The sequence below is a fragment of the Bos indicus genome, chromosome 13, assembly GCF_029378745.1.
Source record: "Bos indicus isolate NIAB-ARS_2022 breed Sahiwal x Tharparkar chromosome 13, NIAB-ARS_B.indTharparkar_mat_pri_1.0, whole genome shotgun sequence".
Classification (NCBI taxonomy): domain Eukaryota; kingdom Metazoa; phylum Chordata; class Mammalia; order Artiodactyla; family Bovidae; genus Bos; species Bos indicus.
The window spans coordinates 43,458,014-43,463,470 of NC_091772.1; the positions used below are offsets into that span (position 1 = coordinate 43,458,014).

General features: G+C 46.1%; 1 protein-coding gene across 1 annotated transcript in view; it reads left to right on the plus strand.

Annotated features, from left to right (window-relative positions):
• Nucleotides 1-5,457, plus strand: part of LOC109568073 (dihydrodiol dehydrogenase 3-like) — a 98,005-nt gene that overhangs the window by 33,048 nt on the left and 59,500 nt on the right. The gene's annotated exons all lie outside the window — the stretch shown is intronic.

The following is a 5,457-nucleotide window of genomic DNA, read 5'->3' on the forward strand; positions in this document are numbered from 1 at the left end:
ACAAACAGCCTTGCAACACAGAGACAGTGGCTCCCTGCATTTCTCTGGAATAGTAAACAGTTATTCCAGGAAGGAAGAGTATTCATGGAACATTTAAGGGCCAGCAAGTTGACTGATTTGGGTGGATTTAGTGAGGTGGGGACGGAGGAGCTGAAGACAAGTCAGAGAGCCAGTGGGGCAGGGGGTCCTTGTCACATAAGCTTTTAAAGGACTTTACTGTGAGGGAAATGGAGAAGGATATTTCCAGAACACTGCTTCTTGGGCCCCTCTCTGATAGCCAGTGGCCACCCTGGCCTGTCCAGACATCCTGCTGATCTGAGCCGGCTCTGTATCCCCCACTACCCACTCTGCCCAGTACAGGTGGCCCTCGCCCCAGGGAGAGTGAACTGGATCCAGAGGCACTGAGGGGGCATGTCTGGGCTGGGGGCACACGGGCTGCCCAGTAAATCAGCCAAGTCCTGGGCAGTGTCTGGTGGCCCCCTCAGCCTGTTCTAGGAGCAGGAGTGGGTGCATGTCTCAGGAGAAAAGTCAGGTTCCCAGGCCTCCTGTGGGTCCCCCTGGGTTCACAGCAGCTGCGGGGCTATGACCTCCTGGCATCGTCCCAGGGCTGCGGTGCCCAGTGCATGGTGTGCACGGGTCTCTCCAGGGAGGACCTCTGAGCCCCTGTCCCCACTCCTCGTCTGGGCCCTCCCGGGGACTCAGTCTTGATCTGACGGCTTCTCTTCCCTTCCCAGCCAGCTCCGTGGGGATGGTTCTATCCAGCCTTGGTGTGGACAAGGCTTCCTGCTGGTGTCGTGTGTTTTCAGGAGATGTGACCCTGATGTGCTCCTGGTGGGGGGTGGGGGTGATCTCAGCGTCAGCTTATCTACCTGAAGCTCCTCCCCAGGACAATGTGTGACACTCACTATGCACTAAGTGTGGCTCCCGTGACAGTTCTGGAAGAGTCGGTGCCAATTTCTTTTCTTCCTTTCGTGAATCAGACTTCCTAGGTAGGGCAGGGGTAAAGAATCTGCCTGCCAATGCAGTAGATGCAGGTTGGATCCCTGATCCAGGAAGATCCTCTGGCAAAGGAAATGGCAGCCCACTCCAGTATTCTTGCCTGCAGAATCCCATGGACAGAGAAACCTGTGGGGCTACCATCCAGTTCAGTTCAGTTCAGTTGCTCAGTCGTGTCCTACTCTTTGCGACCCCATGAATCACAGCACGCCAGGCATCCCTGTCCATCACCAACTCCCAGAATTCATTCAGACTCACGTACATCGAGTCAGTGATGCCATCCAGCCATCTCATCCTCTGTCGTCCCCTTCTCCTCATGCCCCCAATCCCTCCCAGCATCACAGTCTTTTCCAATGAGTCAACTCTTTGCATGAGGTGGCCAAAGTACTGGAGTTTCAGCTTCAGCATCATTCCCTTCAAAGAAATCCCAGGGCTGATCTCCTTCAGAATGGATTGGTTGGATCTCCTTGCAGTCCAGGGGACTCTCAAGAGTCTTCTTCAACACCACAGTTCAAAACCACCAATTCTTCAGTGCTCAGCTTTCTTCACAGTCCAACTCTCACATCCATACATGACCACTGGAAAAACCATAGCCTTGACTAGATGGACCTTTGTTGGCAAAGTAATGTCTCTGCTTTTGAATATGCTATCTAGGTTGGTCATACTTTTCTTCCAAGGAGTAAGCATCTTTTAATTTCATGGCTGCAATCACCATCTGCAGTGATTTTGGAGCCCCAAAAAATAAAGTCTGACACTGTTTCCACTGTTTCCCCATTTATTTCCCATGAAGTGATGGGACCAGATGCCACGATCTTCGTTTTCCGAATGTTGAGCTGTAAGCCAACTTTTTCACTCTCCTCTTTCACTTTCATCAAGAGGCTTTTTAGTTCCTCTTCACTTTCTGCCATAAGGGTGGTGTCATCTGCATATCTGAGGTTATTGATATTTCTCCTGGCAATCTTGATTCCAGCTTGTGCTTCCTCCAGCCCAGCGTTTCTCATGATGTACTCTGCATAAAAGTTAAATAAGCAGGGTGACAATATACAGCCTTGATGTACTCCTTTTCCTATTTGGAACCAGTCTGCTGTTCCATGTCCAGTTCTAACTGTTGCTTCCTGACGTGCATATAGGTTTCTCAAGAGGCAGGTCAGGTGGTCTGGTATTCCCATCTCTTTCAGAATATTCCACAGTTTATTGTGATCCACACAGTCAAAGGCTTTGGCATAGTCAATAAATCAGAAATAGATGTTTTCCAAAAAGAATGAATGGATGGAGCCAAAGCAAAAACAATACACAGTTGTGGATGTAACTGGTGATAGAAGCAAGGTCTGATGCTGTAAAGAGCAATATTGCATAGGAACTTGGAATGTTAGGTCCATGAATCAAGGCAAATTATAAGTGGTCAAACAGGAAATGGCAAGAGTGAACGTTGACATTGTAGGAATCAGCGAACTAAAATGGACTGGAATGGATGAATTTAACTCAGATGACCATTATATCTACTACTGCAGGCAGGGATCCCTTAGAAGAAATGGAGTAGCCATCATGGTCAACAAAAGAGTCTGAAATGCAGTACTTGAATGCAATCTCAAAAATGACAGAATGATCTCTGTTCGTTTCCAAGGCAAACCATTCAATATCACAGTAATCCAAATCTATGCCCAACCAGTAACGCCGAAGAAGCTGAAGTTGAACGGTTCTATGAAGACCTACAAGACCTTTTAGAACTAACACCCCAAAAAGATGTCCTTTTCATTATAGGGGACTGGAATGCAAAAGTAGGAAGTCAGGAAACACCTGGAGTAACAGGCAAATTTGGCCTTGGAATACGGAATGAAGCAGGGCAAAGACTGATAGAGTTTTGCCAAGAAAATGCACTGGTCATAGCAAACACCCTCTTCCAACAACACAAGAGAAGACTCTACACATGGACATCACCAGATGGTCAACACCGAAATCAGATTGATTATATTCTTTGCAGCCAAAGATGGAGAAGCTCTATACAGTCAACAAAAACAAGACCAGGAGCTGACTGTGGCTCAGATCATGAACTCCTTATTGCCAAATTCAGACTTAAATTGAAGAAAGTAGGGAAAACCACTAGACCATTCAAGGCTACCATCTATGGGTTTACAAAAGAAGGGTCTTGACTTACCGACTAAACAGTAACAGAAACCGTTTCATGGCTCATGTTTTTCTCTTTCTTTTTTCCTCTCTGTCTCTTTTTTAGCTTTCCCCCTCCTTGTTTCTTTATTGTATGCCTTTTCTCTCTCTTCCTCTGTGTGTTCATGACTGGGTTCTTGAACAACCACAGCATACCTACTGTTTGCAGATTTGTACCACATCCTGATTGTCCTTCACTAGCTGACGTGGCATGTGCCTGGTCCTGGGGTCAGCCCAACAGGAAACTAAGGGCAACTCAGTTGATTTCTGAGTCACAACTTACCTGGCCCCTGAGTTTTGAGGAATTTATGACTGTTTTTGAGTGCCCTGTGTTTGCATGTGTGTGTGTGTTAGTCGTGCAGACGTGTCCAACTCTTTGCGACCCCATGGACTGTAACCTGACAGGTTTCTCTGTCCGTGGAATTCTTCCCCCAGAATACTGAAGTGGATTGCTATTTCCTTCTCCAGAGGAACTTCCCAACCTGGGGGGGTTGAACCCTGGTTTCCTGCATCACAGGAAGATTCTTAACTTTTTGAGCTAATATCACCTTGTCTAGGCAACCACAGTACGGCACCCAGCACTCTCAGACACACTCCCACAACCTGCTTCCTCATGGGCAGTCCCAGTATGACCTAGGAATGTGTTTATAAGGCTCGGAAAGTGCAAGAAGACACACTGCCCTGTCTCTGGAAGTTAGGACTTTTGGCAAACTTGGAGGTCTCACATCTTAGAAGCTGGATAGTTCCTGATAGATAGAGGCCTGAAAACACACTCTGTGTTGATGCCTTTCCTTCCTTGAAGCCCTACAACCCCCGAAATCTACACCCCAGTTCCATCAGGGTTTTACATGGTCCAGTCTGTGTCTCCACCCTTACTCCCTTGTCCTTGGCCCCATATATATATAGTCTGCCTGCAACTGTAAGGAACCACTCCAGCTGCTCTTCAGTTTAAGCTCAGTTAAGTGAAATGGATATCAGTCTCCAGGCAGCCCCTAAGTAGGGGAGAATATTGCACATGAGGATTTCTGCAATGAGTCTGCTTTGAGGGAGGCACCAGGGTGCTGAGCCACCACCCTTTACAGATCAAGACGGCTCTGTTCAAGTCACAGGAGAGGTGAGTATGAACAAAAACACACAGAAATGTCCTTCCAGTCTTCTGGATCTTCCCTAGTTACGGATTCACTTTGTTGCTGAAGATGTTTGTTTGACTGTTTTCCAGAACTCCTGTGATGTTTTTCAGCTGCTTTCTCTTGCCATGCTTCCCTTTCCAAGGGAGACTTCACTCCTCCTAGCTCACTATTTTGCTGACATCACTCTATGTGTTCAACTGTATTTTCCTTCACAACATCCACTTGTGCCAGTGCATCATGATTTCCCTTACTCTTCCGAAATTTGTTGCAATTTCAGTTGTTTATAGGTTTTCCTCTTATGAATAATGTTGAGCAAGATAATAAAGTATGTATAATATGTTTCAGCTACATTATGAGAGTACTCTAAATGTTCTATAACTAAGTACAAGGTATAAACAATCAGAGTCTCTTTGCATCCTGCACATGGTGTCGTGAAGCTATTAATAATTAGCTTTCAATATACACGTTGCCAAAATATCTGGTTTTGTAAATTTTGTAGGATTTCTCCCTTGTCACTTCTGTAAGGGCTTCCTAAGTGGCCCAGTGGTAAGAATTTGTCCCCTAATGCAAGTGACACAAGAGACTCAGGTTCAATCCCTGGGCCAGGAAGTTCCCATGGTACAGTAAATGGCAACCAACTCCAGTATTCTAGTCTGGAAATCCTGGAAATCCATGAACTATGGAGCCTGGTGGCTACAGTCCATGGGGTTGTAAAATAGTCAGACACGATTTATTGACTAAACCTCCACCACATGCAGGGGTTAACTGATGCTCTGGTTAAGCCATGAGAAAATCACCATGGGAAAAGAATAAAAGCAAAATACAGCAATACAGCATAACCCAAATGAAAGTACATCAGGTTGGTTAGTTGGGGTCATCATATCCTGCTAAGCTAAGAAAAAACATATTGTGGACCTTGAAACACCGGGTGAGCGCAAGTTCAAAACACGGGTTGTGCACACACCAGATATTTTCCCAAGACATATGTGGGTCTATGACCTCCAGCTATGTGATAGCCCTTGTACAAGGAAATAACAAAGATAAGTTAAAGTAATCAATAAAATGAGAGATGTGACCGGGGACACAGGAGGCGGACTTCATTGTAGCACAACAGATACCTTCTGCTTGCCAAGACACTAAATAAAAATGATGTGTCTCCGAGGAACAG